This window comes from Pseudochaenichthys georgianus, chromosome 7 (genome assembly GCF_902827115.2).
Source record: "Pseudochaenichthys georgianus chromosome 7, fPseGeo1.2, whole genome shotgun sequence".
Classification (NCBI taxonomy): Eukaryota; Metazoa; Chordata; class Actinopteri; order Perciformes; family Channichthyidae; genus Pseudochaenichthys; species Pseudochaenichthys georgianus.
Genome location: NC_047509.1, coordinates 37,679,052 through 37,699,060, shown reverse-complemented (window position 1 = coordinate 37,699,060; position 20,009 = coordinate 37,679,052). Strand labels below are relative to the sequence as shown.

General features: G+C 41.1%; 1 protein-coding gene across 2 annotated transcripts in view; it reads right to left on the bottom strand.

Moving 5' to 3' along the window:
* The window catches only part of LOC117450032 (protein FAM110A), a 31,835-nt gene extending 12,648 nt beyond the window's left edge, over window positions 1–19,187 (bottom strand). The window contains exons 1-2 of one of the 2 annotated variants that reach the window (XM_034088005.2): window positions 19,085–19,186; window positions 1,947–2,142 (exon numbers count right to left, since the gene is read on the bottom strand). The gene's annotated coding sequence lies outside the window, so the exon portion shown is untranslated. Of the gene's footprint in view, window positions 1–1,946; window positions 2,143–19,084 lie in introns of both variants that reach the window. The other variant, XM_034088007.2, reaches the window with a different exon arrangement.
* Between the last annotated feature and the right edge of the window lie 822 nt (window positions 19,188–20,009).

Below are 20,009 nucleotides of genomic sequence, written 5' to 3'. Positions count from 1 at the left end.
GGTCAGGACAACCAATCAGAGCAGACTGAGCTCTGGTTTCAGACAGAGGGGGAAACGAGGTGCCGCAGCACAGGCAGTTTGAGAAAAATAAAGAGCTTTTTGAACATTAGAGCATGGAGACATGTCCCACTGAAGAGGCACTGAATACTGACGTGAACATGGAAATGAGCAGAATATGTCTCCTTTAAAGAACTGTTTGAAGAGACAAGCTATATTTAAAAACATGGTACATTTTTGAAGCACCGAGCAACTTTCAGTGTTGTTTTCAGCTTAAATGAACAATTTCTCAGATAATACATATTTTTTACAGATGCTTAATAACTAGCAGGACTACCCCTCCTCAGATTGACTATGCTGGAGAGATTCTTATTTAGCGGAGCCTCTGGAGGTTCAAATAACTCTGAATCAGCAAAAACATCCAGCTGATTATGGAAGCTGAGATGATCCCCCCGCACACTGATGTGTGGACACATGTGCACAAACAAACACACTATGCAATAACTGTAAAGCTGCAATGATTAGGTAGAGATACAAAATGTAAGCAAAAATACTAGCCAATCAAATGTGAGATGTCCTGCTCCTCTCTGTTTTGTATCATATTGCATTGAATATCTTTGTTTTTATTTTTAAAAGACATCACCTTAGACTTGAAACTGGAAGAGAAATGTTTCCTTAATTTCTGACATGTTATAGTGGAAACCATTACTGATTCATCGAGACAATGATCTGCAGATTCATCGAAAATGAAAATAATAATTAATGGCAGCCCTAGCCAACCGCTTACTAAAAGATGTGGACTTGAATACCTGAACAGTCAAAGGCACACACACACGCCCCCATATACACACACAGGTTTGCGCTCCAACGGTTGAGCCTGAAAGCAAACAAACAAATCAATCCAGGAGAGATAATATTCCCCCGTCAGCGTGGTGATGAACACATTCCAGGGGCATGCACGCGCGCACACACACACACACACACACACACACACACACACACACACACACACACACACACACACACACACACACGTCACTGTGGAGTCGCCTCTATGGCTAGGCCTCACTGTTGGCTTGGATACCACCCTTTTTAATCCCTGATTACCCCTCCACACATGGAGGTTCTGAGAGTTTCTGTTTGTTCTAGCCAGCAGCCACACACATAGCCTACGGGCTGAGAAGCCGTTACAAGGATGAGCTCATGTTTGACTCTTATCAGCGCTGAGATAAAGCCAACACTTGAGCCATGGTGATAGCACCTTCTGTTTGAAATGAAACGTCAACATGGACCCTGTCAGAGGAACAGTACATCCACTCTGCTGCGTGCCGCTTCTCACACCGAGAGTCCTGGAGCAGAGCTGCTCACATGTTATAATCACAACCAGTATTTTTAGACTTGGCATTCTCGCTCAAGGACAAGGAAGCACATGCAGGGACAGAAAACGACAATCTGCCTCTATTATCATTTCTAAATGTGTATGGTTTTATGACAATAAAGATTCAGGAAGATCCTATTTCCAATATGTTCAAGATATTATTAGCAACCATGGATTGAACATAAACAGCCTTAATCCATTACCGTCACAATAATCTTTACGCATCTATGTGCAATAATCATTTTACTACGGTTATATACCACGCTTCATTCTACAATGTGACATGTATTTGATAAATACTGCTGCTACTTACTTATCTACCTGAATGTATACTTCTGATTATTGTAATAATCTTTGTTTGAAATACTATGCGTGTTTTAAATACTATTTCGTATCTATCTGTACTTTGCTGTAACAATGTAGATGTCCCGTCTGTTGGACGAATAAAGGACTTCTGATTCTGGTATATGTACAGTTTGCTGTTGATACCTGCCACAGCAACAACTCCCACGCTTCCCTCTTTCTAAGAACACAAGCTGGTCAAACAGGACATGAAGTAAAGTTGACTTACATCATGTGCACGAGTCCTAAAGCAGCTGCAGCTTCCCACAGCGTCAGTCCCTCTGTAATAACAGGTCGTGGATGTGCTGCTGATCTGCTGTTGGCTCCTCTGTGAGTGCGAGCCGAGAGAACACTAGTCTCTCTGCTCCTCAGGCTCATATGCTGCCCTCTTTCTCCTCCCACTGCTGAGGAAGACTCCGCCCCCTCTGTGGAGAAGCAGGAAGAGAGTGCTTTTTCCTCTTAGTCACATGATCTTCCCGGCACTTTCTCATCATCCTGTCTTTCTTTAGTACGGGCAACCATAACTCATGGGAACAATGATTCTTTTTTAAGAAGCATAATGTAGTGGAAACAGAAAAGCAGGTGTCACTAGCGGTCATAATGAAGAAAACAATCAACATAAACTCTACGGCCAATGTTGTTTCTTGTTCTGTAACAAAAGCTTTTTTAAATGAAGATTCAAACACTTTTTGGTGAATTAGGGGTTTATTTCAACTCCATTTTAGACTCTTTGAAAGTACTAACCGAGACATTGTTGGTGATTTTTATTTAGATCCTATCCAGTTTGAACAAAGTGTGTTTTGAGATGTTCAGACTGAAACTACAGAGGCTGTTCTGCCACACACACAGACACCTGCAGTCACTTTGTAGTAATGCTACTACCAGACAGTGCCTGCTAACAGTAGCAGGCACAACAAACTAAAATGATCAAATCAACATGTTCATCATATTGACAGAATATAATGCGTTTGTATCATTCAAGTTATTTTTTCCCAAGACAAACAGAGTACAGGAGTTACAAGTATCTTTCATGTAATATATTCAAATGAAAGAGAATCATTCCTAACCTTGGAAACTGTTTCCAAACGTTTAATACTTTGTAGTAGCCCTGCTTTGAGTTTCTGTAACGCAAGTCTTTTCCTGCTTGTTCAACACAAATATCTGCCAATACAGGAAAATGACATAGTGGCTGATTCAGACAAGAGACGATGTAATATTAATGCGCATGTTTTAAAAAAGGAGCTCAAAATAATAATTAGAATAATAGTAAGAATATATATATTTTTTTTATTTAAAAAGTGAAAGAACATAATTTGAGCAGCTCTTTGTCCAAAAGAAAAGGAGAAGGGGCAAACACTAATATATATTTACTATATATCAAATTATATACAAGGCAAAAATAATCATAATGAAATAAAAAGTAAATATTTAAAAGAGCAAATAATATGGAAGTGCACATGCAAATAACAGGCGACTAAATCAATTAAACTATGTAAAGAGAAACATTTTAACATTATAAAATAATAAAACAACATCAATAACTTCCTATAAATTGGAATAGACGTATTACCTGGAAAAAAGCAAATGTTTACGTCAGCATGGGAAAGCAGATATACGCTTTTAATTGACTGGGTTCAGGTGGATTTACCAAATAAAACACAGATTTTGCCAAGTTATTCCAGATAACACAAGCTTTTGCTTCCCATCAGATATGATAATAAACAATGTATTCTAGTAAGCCAGGGAAGGGAAGGGGTGTAACAGAAGGCTGGAGAATCAAAGATGATTATGAAGGAGGTGTGGTCGAGGATATCCTGTCATTAGGCCCCGCAAAACAGTGGCTCAGCAGAAGCTTTCACTCCAGAAATACCTCCAGAGGATTCCTGGGAGTTTGTTGTTTCTATAAATTGGACACAAATCTTCATAAACAGACTCTGTACATACACTTTTATCCATTCCCATGAGCAGTTTCTTTAACTTCCTGAGCACCGTACAGTCCACTCCAAACACACACAAGCGGTGCTTATTTAAAGGAGTCAGCAGGGCGGGGTGCAACGGGCCAATCTCCCTGCGGTACACACACTAAAATACATGTATACACACAGATTCAGGCCCTCACACCCACAGTCTGAAGTCAAACACACGCATGCAGTGGTCAGTGATTCTCTGGAGGCAGCAGCAGGGAGCGGACTTCTACTCTTCGCTGTAGGAAGAGCAATGGGCAGCTCTGAAGTCAGACACACCCAGCGGGAGACCATGGGATAGGACAATAAACATTTTCAACACCTACTCTTCCTCTGTTAACACCATCCATCACACTCGGCTCCCTTCCTTCCTTCCTTCCTTCCTCCCTCCCTGCCGCCTGAGGATTGGTCCAGCAGGGTAATCACATATCATGTTCTCAGTCTTAGTTCTCCTATCTTTTCTATCAATCAATTTTCTTTGCAGTAGGGCTGTACTCGAAACAGAATGAGTCCGATTTCGCTGTTGAAGGGGATGGGGATAGGGCCAAACTCTTATGTCAGCTGTAAATGTCATTTTATATTGCATAACTAAGTCACATGACAGGGTCCTATTCTGCTCATTTTCAGGGTCATATTTGTATGTAGTGTCTCTACTGGGACATTTAATGTTCAAAAAGCTCTTTATTTTTCTCATACTGCCTGTGCTGCAGCACCTCTTTTCACCCTCTGTCTAAAACTAGAGCCCAGTCTGCTCTGATTGGTTAGCAGGCCTAGAGTGGTCCTACCCGTATACGGTCCGCAAGACCATTTGATACGGCCCTCGAGCTAATTTATAAACACACGCAACATTTTTTTAAAGAAAATAAATCTAGACCGCAAAAGAATGAAACAAGCAAGTGCCTGTTTTTCCTGGCCAAGGTCAGTTTCTTGAACACGACACGAGCGTAACGTGTCATCACGTGGTGTAGTGCTGCCGGAACGCCGGTCCAGTACCCATAAGGAGCCGTACACACGCCGCAGTTTTTGCGTGACTGCGTCTCTAGTAGTAAGCCCAGTGGCGATCTGTTCATCTGACATACAGTCAATAACGCCATCGAAAATAATATGATACAGTACAACTACGTCTGGGTCTTTGTGTGTCACTCAAGCTCTGTTGTGTGTGTATGGCACGAGCACATTTTGTTTGTGAGAGAGAGAGAGAGAGAGAGAGAGAGAGAGAGAGAGAGAGAGAGAGAGAGAGAGAGAGAGAGAGAGAGAGAGAGAGAGTACCGGTAGGGTACTGGTTAGCTAGCTATGCTATCGGATATAAGGAGCTTTTTCTACAACCAGGTGGAAGAGCGCTCTCTGCTGACAGACTGAGAGGTTCTGATAACCTCAGCTCAGTGAGGAAGAGGCACACTTTTATATGATCATTATAGTATATAGATACAAAAAAACAGGTATAAAATACTATATGACTGTAAAAAAAAGTTGTTATTAATGAACAAGAATACAGTTTGAAAGGGGAGTGATTTGTAAAATATCCATAAAGAAAAATAAAATCTGCTTACACTTTCATATGGATGTTGAGATGTATCCATAGATCTCCTAATGTTGCTCTCAAAGTGCACCAGATTGATGCTTTTCATTTCGACATTTAAAAAAAATCTTCCCGGGGGAGCATGCCCGGACCCCCCTAGAGGAGGATAGGTCCCCCCCCACTTAAATCATGTCCACATGGATAGGAAACTAAATACATTTGCACACATCTTGTGTCCATATCTTTCTGTTTTGGTGGTCATGCCACAACCGTGCACGTGCATGCGTGCACGAGTCATGGTAAGATATCTGGATTGAGAGGTTGCTTTTTCTTTGCACAGCATGAAAGAAAGGCCAAATGAATGGGCTGTGATTTTAGTTTTTTTAAGCAGAGGTCAATCATTTGTACGGCCCTTGGAGGATGTTGAAAACATTGAAATGGCCCTTGAGAGGAAGAAGGTTCCCCACCCCTGCTTTAGCCTATCACAAACAATGTATTGTAGCACTAGCCTATGGTGGCTTGAGTGTTATAAAGTGATGTCATCTTTTTCAGGAAGTATACAGAGGAATCCAATGGAGGCATTTCAGGCAGGGGGGAGTGTATGGGAGAGAAACTCCTACTGGATAGAACACAGGGAGGACCATGTACACGCACCAAAACCTAGAGAACACTACAGGAATGGGAAATCCTCTTTGAAAGAAAAAACACGTTTCATTTTCTGCAGTATTTGTTAACCTTTCATTTCAAAGAGCTGACAAAACACTTTCAAACGGTCAGATCCTGTTTCTACTGTTGCATGGTGTACACACCTTCATATCGCCTAGCCCCAAACTGTTCAATGCAAAGCTTCTCTGTCTAATCCTTGCATGAAAGGTGGCACTGCTGCAATGCATCTTGGAACAAGGCCACATTTTCTGTGTTTTTTGTTTACCATGCTTTGTAAGTATGACTTTTTTGCCTCGTCATCATACATCTTGCTTACAACCACCTCTGCGGGAAACACTGTTAACGTTAATGTGTTATTGTAACGCAAAATGATTGATCAAAAAAGTTCATTTTGATTTAATTGAACGGTCAGCTACGAATGAATGACTTGACACATTCACTTTCAGGATGTAGCCCTACTTCCTAGATCTTTCCCTTACTTCTCTACATTACCTCCATCCTGCCGTCAAACTTCCTATTTTCTACATTTTCTAATTCCGCTCTTCAACTTTTTTCCTCCTCTTCTGTCACTTCCTCCCTATAGAAAACCAGGGGGAAATGTTTCCACCATAACACCCTGTGAGCTCAGGCAGCCCTGTGGCAGTGGTAAAGCATGAGAACACACACCTTCCCTCTGAGACACAGAGGAGGCAGGTGGATTAAGAGCATTAGTCGAGTGTGTGGAGCCTTCTCATTTAGCCAATACTCTGATCCATGATGCACAGATGCTCACTAACCCACACATGATGAGTCTATATTTCCACCCCGCTGGATGTTTACTAAAAACACACTGCTACCTCTGTCTCTTCACAATTCTCTTTTTATAATCATCAGATGGAAATGTCTTTTTATAGTGACCACTGGAGAGGGTGTGAAGTGTTATGTTACTGCAGCTCAGGCTCTTTTCTCTCTTACCAACATCACAAGCTCCTTGCACACACACATTCCACGAATGCAGGGACACCGCAGACCCTCGTCTCACATTACTGCTCACATTACACTCCGACATGCCCAAGCAGGCCCGCTCTGTCACCCTGCATCCTCAGAGCTGGTGTACATATCAAACTGGAATAAGACTGCGACTATCAGAACAATCCACTGTAATGACGCAGGTGACAAGTCCAAGCAGTTGCCTGTCTCAGTGGCAGTTGAAATTCAAATTTCAAAAAGGGACTTCCTATCAGTCCTGTTTTACACGGACTTTTACACGTCTGCAATCAGACAAAGCAAAGTATGTGATCCCTTTGGATTCTCCACACATAGCGTTGTGTGTTCCTTCCAAACAACTCAACTTTGGTTTCATCTGTCCACAGAACATTTTGCCAGCAGTGCTGTGGAACATCCAGGGGCTCTTTTGCAAACTTCAAAAGTGCAGCAATGTTGTTTCTGGACAGCAGTGGCTTCCTCCGTGGTGTCCTCCCATGAACTCCATTCTTGTTCAGTGTTTTACGTATCGTAGATTCGTCAACAGAGATGTTAGCATGTGCCAGAGATTTCTTTAAGTCTCTAGCTGAGACTCTAGGATTCTTCTTCACCTCATTGAGCATGCTGTGCTCTTGCAGTCATCTTTACAGGACGGCCACTCCTAGGGAGAGCAGCAACAGTGCTGAACTTTCTCCATTTATAGACAATTTGTCTCACCGTGGACTGATGAGCATCAAGGCCTTCAGAGATACTTCTGGAACCCTTTCCAGCTTTATGCAAGTCAACAGTTCTTAGGTCTTCTGAGAGCTCTTGTGTGCGAGGCATGGTTCACATCTGGCAATGCTTCTTAAGAATAGCAAATTCAAACTGGTGTGTATTTTTTATAGGACAGGGCAGCTTTAACCAACACCTCCAATCTCGTCTCATTGATTGGACTCCAGGTTGGCTGACTCCTGACTCCAATTCGCTCTTGAAGAAGTCTTTAGCCTCGGGGTTCACATACTTCTTCCACCCTGCACTGTGAATGTTTACACTGTGAATGTTTACATGGTGTGTTCAATAAAAACATGAACACATATAATTGTTTGTGTGGTATTAGTTAAGCAGACTGTGTTTGTCTATTGTTGTGACTTGGATGAAGATCAGAACACGTTTTATGACAGAAATCCAGGTAATTCCAAAGGGTTCACATACTTTTTCTTGCAACTGTATGTTGAGCTTGTTCAAACATTAAGAGTTCTTTAGGGCGACATGTGACGTGTTTCAAAGACCTTGACCCCTTCTTCTAATAAAAAAAACCCTCGTAAAAAACTTGATATCCTCTGCCATCCTTTGTTCTAAAACTACTTCAACAGATGCTCCTGGCACAATACAGGACACTATCTATCTTCTTCACAAACAGAGCAAAATGATCTCAGTGTGGATTGGTTCACACAGGCAGCTATCCCTTATATCTCTGCTTGTACTGCAGGCAATACTAACATCACATTTGCATGAACCCTGAAAGAAGTTTGTATTCATAGCGCCCACTTCTACTCTGCATTAAAAAGGTCCTACAGAGATGTAGTGTTGCACTGGGACCCACTACATGTTTGGTTTTGTAATGATCAAAACCAATGAGCAGAGGCTAAGATGTTTCCTGACTTTTAATACAACTCCTGGGTCAGGCTCCCAAAGACTGGATCCTGCTATTTGCATTATTAGGGTTGCAATGAATGGTTATTTGTATTCTTAATGAATGTCCCATTAATCAAACGATCGGGCTACATAATGTCAACCATTATGGGAAATACGCAAACCCAGAGCCCAAGGGTGTTTATTCAAATGGCTTGCTTTGTCTCAAAAACTAAAATCCTTATATATTCTTATTCTATTATGTATCATATAAGACCAAAAAACGCAGCACTTACATTTCTGCATTCAAAAATGCTAATGCTAAACCCATGTTATTTGGTTGGCCAATTGTGTACTTTTAATATCCAAATGTTTATAACAGTATTCAAAACTAAAGAAATGTGTATATTTAAATCAAGGTAATTGCACTTTTTGTGTTGCTTGTAATGGCCACACACACACACACACACACACACACACACACACACACACACACACACACACACACACACACACACACACACACACACACACACACACACACACACACACACACACACACACACACACACACACACACACACACACACACACACACACACACACACACACACACACACACACACACACACACACACACACACACACACACACAAGAAATCCGTTAAAGCTGTCTGTTGAAGCTCCGTGGTTAGTAGGTCAGTGGGTGGAGGGGGCAGGGGAAATAATGGTTAACGAGGAGCATGGTTGCTAAATAGCGACCTCAAAAACAGCCATAGGCGCTGGCGACAGGCAAAGGGCAGAGTCTCCGTCATGTGCTGGGAGGAAACATGGCCTTCTGGGAATTAAAAAACTGGAGGGCATGATGAAAGAAAGACTGGCATCCAGAGACTGCTGTCGTTTGTGTTGGGAGGGTGGGGCACGAGGGGAGATCCTCCAAAAACACACAAGCAAAGGCTGCCGCACACATGCACACGCTCTGTCCCACTTGCGCACTCGGTGTGTAGGGATTCATCAACTGATGAGCAAACACTTTGTAAACTCATCAAACCAGATATTGTATAAGCAGTCATCGTTGATTAAGTCTGAACCGTCTGGTTCCCAGCCTCAGACCCAAAGATGATTAATGAGTGTGTGTGTGTGTGTGTGTGTGTGTGTGTGTGTGTGTGTGTGTGTGTGTGTGTGTGTGTGTGTGTGTGTGTGTGTGTGTGTGTGTGTGTGTGTGTGTGTGTGTGTGTGTGTGTGTGTGTGTGTGTGTGTGTGTGTGTGTGTGTGTGTGTGTGTGTGTGTGTGTGTGTGTGGGCTGTTGCCATATTAATAGAAGCAACACCACTTGTGCTTCTCACCTGGCAAACACTTAACACAAAGTAGAACTTAGTAAGTAGATCCCTGTGAGACTCATACGTCTTTATAAAAGACCATCGATGTATAGAGCGGTGCATTAATGAGTCCTAAAACCCGGAAAATACATTTGACCACTTACAGGTCCCCAGGGATGCCTCGTTACTAGTACCTGTACTCATGGGCGTCGCAGCCATTATATGAGGGTGGGACAAGTCCCCCCCACTTTTTCAAATGATTAGTTTAGACTAGGGGTCGACCGATTATCGGCCTGGCCGATTATCGGGGCCGATATTCCGCATTTGACCGATTATCGGTATCGGCCTTTTTTTTATAATATTGCCGATAACACTTTGGCTCTGATGCGGCCGTTTCTCTGGCTGCAGTCACCACTCTCTGTACACAAGCAATGTCCCGCCCACAGCATTATCTGATAGGCTATTACTGAAGTGTCAATCAACACTGAAGATTTTCCGGGCGGGAGCCAGCCATAGAGGCGGGACCTTCTCAGATTACAGGCAGGTGCGAAGAAAGCAGACACAGACAAGCAGCAGCGCTGAGCGGCAGAGCCATACATGTGTTTCGAAGGTAAATCAGTTGAAAGCCGAAGTTCAATAAACATCCCCATCCCCTCAGCTGAAGTTGCAAAAACACCACGATCTATTGATCCAATTCTATCTGCTTCCCAGTTACACAGGGACGCGGGAAGTCAGTCAGAGTTGGGGTGCGTGCAGCGTCTCGCAGCGGAGTAACTGTGGTGCGGAGGGGGTGCTGCGAGTGGAGCCTCGCAGTTTTTCAGGTTGATATGTGAAGCTCATTCGCTAGCCAACATGTATCTAGCAAATGTTTAGCAAAATATTAGAAGTGAGGCTACTAGTCTAACGTTAGGTCTACTGTAATAGCCTCACTTTTAATAGTTTGCAAAACATTAGCTAGCACTAGTGTTTTGCAGTTGCTAGCAATTTATTGGGATTTCATGCTAGATAGACAGATATAATAAAGTAAGCATTATTGTTAGTTAAGCATGTCAGCCTGCAGCCCCACTTCTTGTCTCTCTCTAACTCATAGCAGATGACTGCACTAAAGAAAAGGGCACAGAGAGGAAACCAGTTGTAAGATGTTTAAAGGTTCATTAAACATAATATATGCTTAAATGCATTTCAAAGAAGTTGAATTGTGTTGGAGTTTGTGTTATTCTACATTTTGACACCAAGATTTTCTGATTTTACTGCAAATGTATATCGGTTCCAAATATCGGTTATCGGTCTCCTTGATTACTAATAATCGGTATCGGTATCGGCCTTGAAAAAGCCATATCGGTCGATCCCTAGTTTAGACCCCCCCACTTTTACCATGCGGAAAGTCGTGTGTGCATGTTCAAGGAGTGTTGCCATAGTTGGACAGCTCAGATCTGTTGTATGAAGCGATGCCGGTAGCGGAGGTAAGGCACACACCAAATGTTCAGGAAATGGTTAGTACAGCTGACGATCTCTTGGTTTGATATGTTTTCTCCCCCAGACAACATGGACATAAGAACATTTCAAAGAAGAGGAAAGTAAGTCTTCAGCTGGTAGCAGTTAATCAGTTAACAGTGATGGCGGCCACGGCGTCTCACTTCTGGAGAGGAGTTTCGTCTTTATGTCCTGATAGAGAGATTCAAATACTGAATAGTTTAGATGAGAAAAGGCATCGAAATGCCAGGTCACTAGTATTTATCATGAATAACCCGATCTCTCTGTGCTCATGTAAACACCGTATCCCCAATATGATCATAATCGGGATAATACTCATAAACGGCTTACTGGTGTCCATGGAGACGCAGTCAGTGTGTTTTACTGGAGCTTCAGTTCGATAAGAGATTATTTTCTGAGTTCTTTAATTTAGGTACTCTCTCTCAAAATGGTAATGTCCAGTATGTTTTAATTATACTTTTTATCATTCAGAAGCTTTTTGTGTGTGTTTATGTTTTACTGAGTGCTTATAGGCAATTTAGATCCCAGTATTCAGTTAACTATTTATTTTCTGTGCACATTACATAGACTAGCTAATATTCTACCTACTGCTTGGGACTTTGAGTCTTCAAAATGTCCAAGGTCACAGACTGGGACTTACTTTAGAGTCAGTTGTATTTACATTCAGTATGACTTGTTATGATTCAATGTGAAAGAAATCAATAAATAATGATCACTTCACCACCTCTCTGACATCTAGGCGCTTGAGAGTGAGTCAGAGGCAGAACACAGGGACAGTGGAGAGAGGTGCATTGCTGAGGTGAGTGATGAAAGGGAAATTACAGTTTAGAGTAAATTGTGATGTGGACTCTCATCCCAGAAGGTTAAGGAAATCAGTGGGGATATTGAACAGGAAACATTTCAGTCAAGGGGCGTCATGTGACCAATATAGACAGAAGAGCAACATTTAAGTCAATGATACCATTCCTAGGTGAACTTAACATCTGTATGATCAGTCTCAATATGACTAAATGCTCACAGAAGGATTTACAAATGTATTTTGCGATTTATATATAAATGACTCCACAACAATATCTCTCAATGCACTCACAAATATTTATTGTTGTATATAAATGTGCAAAAAATGGGCATTTAAACTGCTTTTTATTCATTCAAAGACGGCTCTGAATTAATAATCAAATATGTTTCCTTTCTTTACTACTGGATGAAATTACAAAATGTACCCATCATTTTCCTCATGCTAGTATAGCCACATAGAAGTATCAAACCACCTGTTAAAATGCACCAGAATACAGGAAATGTATTTACCCCCACACCCACCGTTAAAAATGTCCCCCCCACATTCAGGATGCTTCCTACGCCCATGCCTGTACTATGTAATGACAATAAAGTTGAATCTGAATCTGAATCATTTGCGCACAAAGCCAAAATGGTCCATTTTGAGTGCAAAAATACCTGGATTTACCGGTAACCCGAAAGACCGGGCCCTTCCAGCATGCACACTTCGTCCACGGTGTGCAGCTCAAAATTGCTAAGCTCTGCGCTCAAAATGATTCTGCTTTGACCTCGATTTCCGCTGACCTTTTGACGTGCAACCAATCACAGGACAGCTTTGCAAAGTGCTAAGCAGTGTAGGTAACCATAGTAACAAAACTTAACTGGCTGTTTTCACAGAAATGCTTTGCACCCAACCTCGTGGGAAGTAAAGAGCGCGTCACATGTCCGTACTGGTCATTGATTTAGCTCAAAATATATGTGAGAAAGTATTTTTGGGCCCATGATGTCACATACTGACGTACATACTGAAGTTACAGTGCCATTGGTTGTCACTATGAACATGAGATTCCATGCTTCCATCCTGGGGGCTTGGGGAAGACCAGTTCAGCTGTCACCGACATCATGTGTAACCTCTCATTGAGCAAAGTTTGTTTCCGGGTCACAACTTCACTCAGTCACGCAGGACAAGCTGTTTGCATGTGAGGGATCTGCTTGTGAGTCCTGAGCTGCTGACCCCCAGAGACCAGCTGAGACACAGCATGCTGGGACAGGGAGTCACACTGACCTCATTCCTCACCCAAACAGGGAACACCCAAGGGCCAATGACAGAAGGCAACTCCGGCCACATGACTCCTACTGTCTAGGATATTTAGGCCAGAGGGGGCTTTACCTGACTGAAGCTGGCAAGAAGGCAGACTGCAGCATTTAAAAGTGAAACAAATGTCAAACTCAGCAGAATTATCATTTTTTATGTTCCATTTCCTAAAACTACATGACAAATGTTGTTCTTTAATGCACGACATTTATGAAAGCTGTAATTACTTTGAAGATCAAGATTTCAATTATACATATGTGTGTGATCATATACTGTATGTGTAGTATCACTTAACATAATATCAGGTTGTAAAACATAATGCATTGTTACCGATTAAACCACCCATCAGTAAAGTCAAATTAGCTCCACCTAAACTACTAACAAAAGTGGAATAATATTAACAGATAAATGTATCTGCAATAATAATAATCGAACAAAAGGTAAAAATGACTGAGGCTGTTCTTCTGTCTTATTATTTAATTTACTGACAATATTTATAATCCTTAAGATTTAAGTCTAGGTGCTAATAATAGGAACATTGATGCAAAATAATAACTTGAGTTTACACCTCATGATCAAAATAAATGTACATTTTTGTGCCTGGGACAAGATGTTTCACCCATAAATAATTACGCATCATATAGGCATCTGCTAAGAGTATTTCTAATGTATGTCAGTACTTGTCTTCCACATGTTTGCTCATACATGTCTGTGCCATGTTAATTCAGCAAAAACAACACTGCAATGTACACTACCATGGGGTTCAGACAGGTAACTAGTGAGTGTATATAGATGTGATGTCTGTAGCAGAATACATTCCATAAATACTCAAACATTGGGTTTGATATAGTTAAATTGAGGATCAAACTATAGGTAGCCTATCTTTTTTCTGCTAATAGTTATGTTCTTCTGCTTGACTGAAATGACTTATGGTTTGTGCTGCTACTACTTGAAAATATCTCAATACTTCTTCAGCCGTTCACGAGTGTACTTGTGCATTCAAATCTGCCTCTTAGTTAGCGCCGGTGATATGCAAATTAATTCAGAATAATAACTAGGAGATTAGAAGAGGTCTGCATAATGCTAGACTGTATATGGGCTCTGTGTTTATGTGTGCGTTTATGTTGTACTCTAGGCCAGGGGTGCCCAACCAGTCGATCGCGATCGACCGATTCCCAGTCGATCGTGAGATGTGTCTAAAAATAGAACAACAATATTCTGTTTTATCGTTAATGTCCTATAACATAATCTAATTCTGCCCTACGCTCCCAAAAGGGGAGGGGCCTGAAAGGACAGCGAAATGCACAGCAGTCCATTTTCACCAGGCCCAACAACAAGAGCAAGGCTGCTCCAGAGCATCTTATCGTGCGAAACACATGAAGTCTTTCAAAGACGGCGAAGTTGTGAAAGAAGCATTCCTGGAGGCTGCCGACACGCCTTTGGGGGACAGTAAAAATAACAGTAGCATTTCAACAGGTTTTTGATTTAATAAAAACTCAAGTTAGATACCGTTATTAATCAGCTGTACATTTTAGTTTGATTGAACTTATTCATTATAATTATTGTGCAAAATGGTATAAGAATGACAACATTAAGATCTGTTCTGTTTAAATTGATTATAGTCTATTATCAATTCAGGTTAAGAAACTAGTGTTGCTTGCATCCTATTTTAAAAAGACATTTATTTTTATACTCTAATAAAATGCAACAAAAAAGGGTTTGATTCTATTAATGTTGTCTTTTTTATTGCACGTTGGCAGCAGATTCCTGAGTAGCTTCAGATCTGAGTTGTCTTATTAGTAAGCCTCATTTATACTTTTGTAGCAACACTATTTTTATATAATGGCAAAGAAAGGGTTCAGAGTCTTTTCTTTTTTCCTGTGTCATATGTGGCAGCACTGTTCAATGTTTCTTGAAAACATTACCCACTGTAGTGACGTGTGAATAAACTCCAACTCTGTATCAACACTGTTGTGTAACTTCAGTTAAATACTTGTATGTGTGTAGATTAGAAAGAGGTAAGATAAAGGATCTGCAGTATTTTATGAAGTATTAATCGTACAAAGGTCAGTTTTATACACGTAGAAGTGTGTGTTTACTTGGCAGTAGGCTGTCAGTAATGGCTACGCCTCTCTATTTGGACTGGTAGATCTCTCAGACTGGCAACTTTAAAAAAGGTTGGGCACCCCTGGTCTAGGCAATATGATGACCTCATCTTCTCATGGCAGCACAGATAAACCACACAAAGCTACATCAGTGCAGCAATAACTGCCAAATATAGGTAGCATCAGAGGACAGCGACAGACAAACAGAGACAGGAAGAAGACTAACACAGACAAGAGGGACAGTCAGCAAACCAACACAATCGGACAACAGCCAGACAGTAAGTGTGAGAACTGTTGCAATGCAGCTTTGATCACATTGGTCAGGAAGAGTCCTAAACCTGGAAATGAGTTAGCGTTTTAGCACTTCTGGGTTTCCTAACCTCAAAGTTAATGTTTTTTTTTGGGTTAAAATGCCTGAAAAAAGGTCAGTGATCAACACAAGCTTACAAGAGTTTAGCTCTACGACAGTAAATGCCTCACTGGTGAACGTCTGAAACGTTCATGCGTCTTAAAATTAGCGTATTTTAACAAGTGGCTAAAGGAGACTAAACGTCATCACGCCAAAACACTAGTCCCAGTTTAGCTTAGCGGTGTGGACATACAGCCATTTGAACGTCGTGTAGTTTGCTAATAGCATTGCGCTAGCTGTTTACCTCGACCAATTGCGTACACTTAACGACAAAATAAGTGGTGTGCAATATTCCAAAATCCAATTGAATAATAGAGGGAGCTCTTGCGATGCTAACTTCAGGGTCGGCCTACAAAAACATGGCATCATGCCCCAATCTATACAGCTAGCACCACAGGAAAGACGACAGCCAAAAAGAGAAATACAGACAGAGGTCTGAAAGTACATAGAAAGAGAGAGACAGGAAGACAGACAAGCAAGGAAGTGAGCAAAACAAAAGTATGACTTTGATAGCAGTCAGACAGTAAACATGAGGACTAAAGCCACGCAGTTTCTGGGTCACTTCAGCACTTCTTTCTCAAACAATGCAGGATTCAACACTTCAAACTTGCCATGTTCGTCCTGGAAAAACTCAACCAACATAGCCCTCATTGTATTCCTTTGAAACTTAAGAACTTAAGAATGGTCAGTCTGCAAAGCAAAACAAAACAAATGTTCCTATGTTGTTCTTCAACAAAGATGTTGGCTATAATATTACAGACCACAGTTAGAGGAGCATAATCAAGTCTAGGCCACAAGACTATTATTTCCTGGCTTTTCATTGTGATGGATCGTATGTAGGTTTTTGGAAGGAACATGTTTTTTTCTTCCAGCTAATCACAGGCTTGGTGTTGTGTCAGACCTTTTGGATGAGCTGAGAGAAAACTGAGAACATCAGCAGCATTAGCAACAGTGTTACTCTGTTATACATGCCATCACAACTGGGCTGATGTAACATGAAGTGTTCCAGTCTGTGTGTGGCAGCTATGTTAAGCACAAACTGCATATTTCAGACACTGACCTCCACCATAGTCCTTCATTAGAAAGGATTCCCCTGGCAAGCTCATTTCACACTGCCGGGACCAAAATACTGAAAAGTTAGGACAGGATGGGCAGACAGAAAACCTCATGAAGCAAACCTCAACGATAGTAAATTACTGAAGAATAACTCTACAAACACACATCATTTAAGGGCTAAGAGCAAGTTTGGTTTTCAACAAAATGATTAATCTTTTTATTTATATGTTTTAACCCTAACATTTAAGAAGTGTTCTCCCATTGGAGCCTCAATGTTTCAGAATACAAACAACTCTACAAAAAAACTGTTTGAATTATAGAATAATCTGCTAAATAGTTAATTTTTTTAAGTGTTTTGTTAAGTCTATAAAATGAATATTGAAAACGGCCTGTCATTAGTGCCAAATATCATGCCTTTAAAAAAAGGTCTTGTATATGCCTTTTAACAATACCAAAAATATTTTGTTTAATAGTGTGTCGAATCAGAAAAGCAGCAAATCTGGAGAATCTGGAAGCAAAAGTGGCATTGTTCCAAAAACATTTCCAATTACTGAAGGTCTATCTCATTTTAAAAAGTTCAAAATGAAAAGAAAACATGTTGGTTCCTTTAAAACTCCAGTTCTGCAGTACAGTTGAGCACAAGTCTAAAAATGGTTTTGCCCACTGGCATTGCGAAGCTGCTGATCAAGCTAATGTAAGCCCCTGAATAAAACAAAAGGCTCTGCTACCATTGGAGAAGCCAACATCTTTCGAATGCATTACATAAGCCCATCTCCTGCTTTGATACCACTGATGTAAAAGCACATCCCCTGGACAGGACACTAGTGGGCTGTGGTGGGCCCATGTCTTTGGTTAAAACCCCCATAAACTTATTTCCAGACATCAGCAACCCACTACTCTTCATCACATGTGATGTTTCCCCTTCTCTAAATGAAGGAAACAAAGTCTCTGCGGATTCTTTAGAAGACAAATGTGAAAAACAGTCTGCAGTTCTGCATAACCGCTACAAGCACCCTGTCCTGCTCTGTTGGGAAGTATGCTTTTCCCATTTAAACAGAAACAGGGTATGCCGACTGTTTTTTCTTGTTTTTCCTCAAGATGAATGCTCTCTCACAGAGGGGCCCAATCGGCCCATAAAAAAAAAAAGACTCCACGCTGACAAGCAAACCAACTGCTGTAGACTGCAGGATGCACATTCCTGGCCTGGGAATGATTAAGAATGGAGATTAAAAGGTGCTTTGTTTGTTGTCATTGCCCAAGGTGAACAGCTTTTGGAAAATTCTAAAATAGCCAATTATTAAGCCAACATACATCTCCGTTTCTCACGTTATATTTCATTTAAAATGGGTCATATTATGAAAAACAAACTGTTTCTGTGGAATAGGACAAACCAGTTAGTGGGCTGTTTTGTTAAGAAAACATGGGATTCAACCAAACATTCAAATCTAACTCTACTTCCATGCAAAAGACAGGCACCAAGATGATTCAAAGAGAGGGCAATATGCTTATGATTCAACAATAACACATCTATGGCTTTAACCTCCTCCTCTGATGGAGAGAGAAACAGCTCTCCTTCCCCGGGTGTTAATACATTAACAGCCAAACAGCCTTGTGTGACCTTTAAACCAGACTAGACTCATATCCTCTTACACTCAGACGGACTTCCTCTTCTTATGAAACAGGCATCATGGTACCTCACAATTATTCTGGGAATCACAGCTTACTAAGGCCTGTTTCCCAAGATCTCCTCCCCAGCAAAGTCACTTCTGCTAACTGAGACTGAGGTGATCTCTAACAGATTACGCACCCACTGCGGGCCAAATGCAGCAGCACTACAGAAATGGTATGATTCTCTACCCTACAAAAGGCAGCTCATGCAAATAACCATGGTGTAAAACGTGCAACAATGAACCATTGGTAGTTCCCTTTGGTACTAAGTGGAAAGATTATTGCATTTGAAACGTTACGTTGACACAAAATCCCAAAACTATTTTGTCCGTCCTCGAAGATAACGTTGTATTTTAAATACATATTTAACTGCAAGGGGCATCGTGGTGACTTCATACCAATTTCCATGCAGTTTACGTTTGTTATGCTAATGTTAGCTTACAAACAACACGCACATTTTTCCATGTGACCACTTGTTATTAAGAAAAACGTACTTACCCGTACTCTACAGCTCTTTTTGGAAGATGGAATGTGTGTTGTTCTTATGAGAAGTGTCGAAGCAGTTCATTCTAGCTACAGGTTGTATAGACTATTATACCAACGACAGAAGGTGTCCACTTTCACAGACACTTTCAATCTTCGCGCGGCTGATACCATAAAAGAGTTCCAGCGCTGTAAAACAAAGCTGGACTTTGTGATGTACACTTATGAATCGCAGAACAACCTTTAAAATGAGTCATGAATCAATGCTTTTGAGACGTTGTATATTAATTGATTGTGAAATGTTAAATTCCCATTACATTTTAGTTTATTTACGAAAGAGATTTAGCGCACCCCTAAAATGGTCCCCATTGTGGTACGGTCGGGTTGAACCTCATTGGTCAGCCTGGGCCATTTACAGATTTTGGAGGACGCTGCATGCTCGGTACCTTGGCAACCACGTCTTCTCGCGAGAATATAAGCATGAACATAATACAAAATGACAAAGGTTGAACGTTGAAAAGGCTTTTCCCTTGTGCTTCAGAGGTGCTGCCCTCAGTAGGTTTTATCACTGTATTATCACTTCATTTTAAGTATTATAACCAGCCCTAATAAGAACATTATTCATTTATGTAATTTTAGAAAACAATAAGCATACAATATTAAAGGTGGGGTAGGTAAGTTTCAGAAACCGGCTCGAGATACACTTTTTGTTATATTCCATGGAATGCTCTTAACATCCCGATAGCAATGAATATCTTAAGTGCTTTGACAAAAAATCCATAAAAAAAATTCATCTGTAGAAGCCGTAATACTGTTAAAAGTCTCCATTTTTTTATGGATGGCCTACCTGCCTGTCAGCCTTCCATCTGGGCACAAACTTATCTCGTGCCCTCATTGGTCATGTGCGTGTTCGTGTGTGTTGGAGGAGGGGCTCTATAAG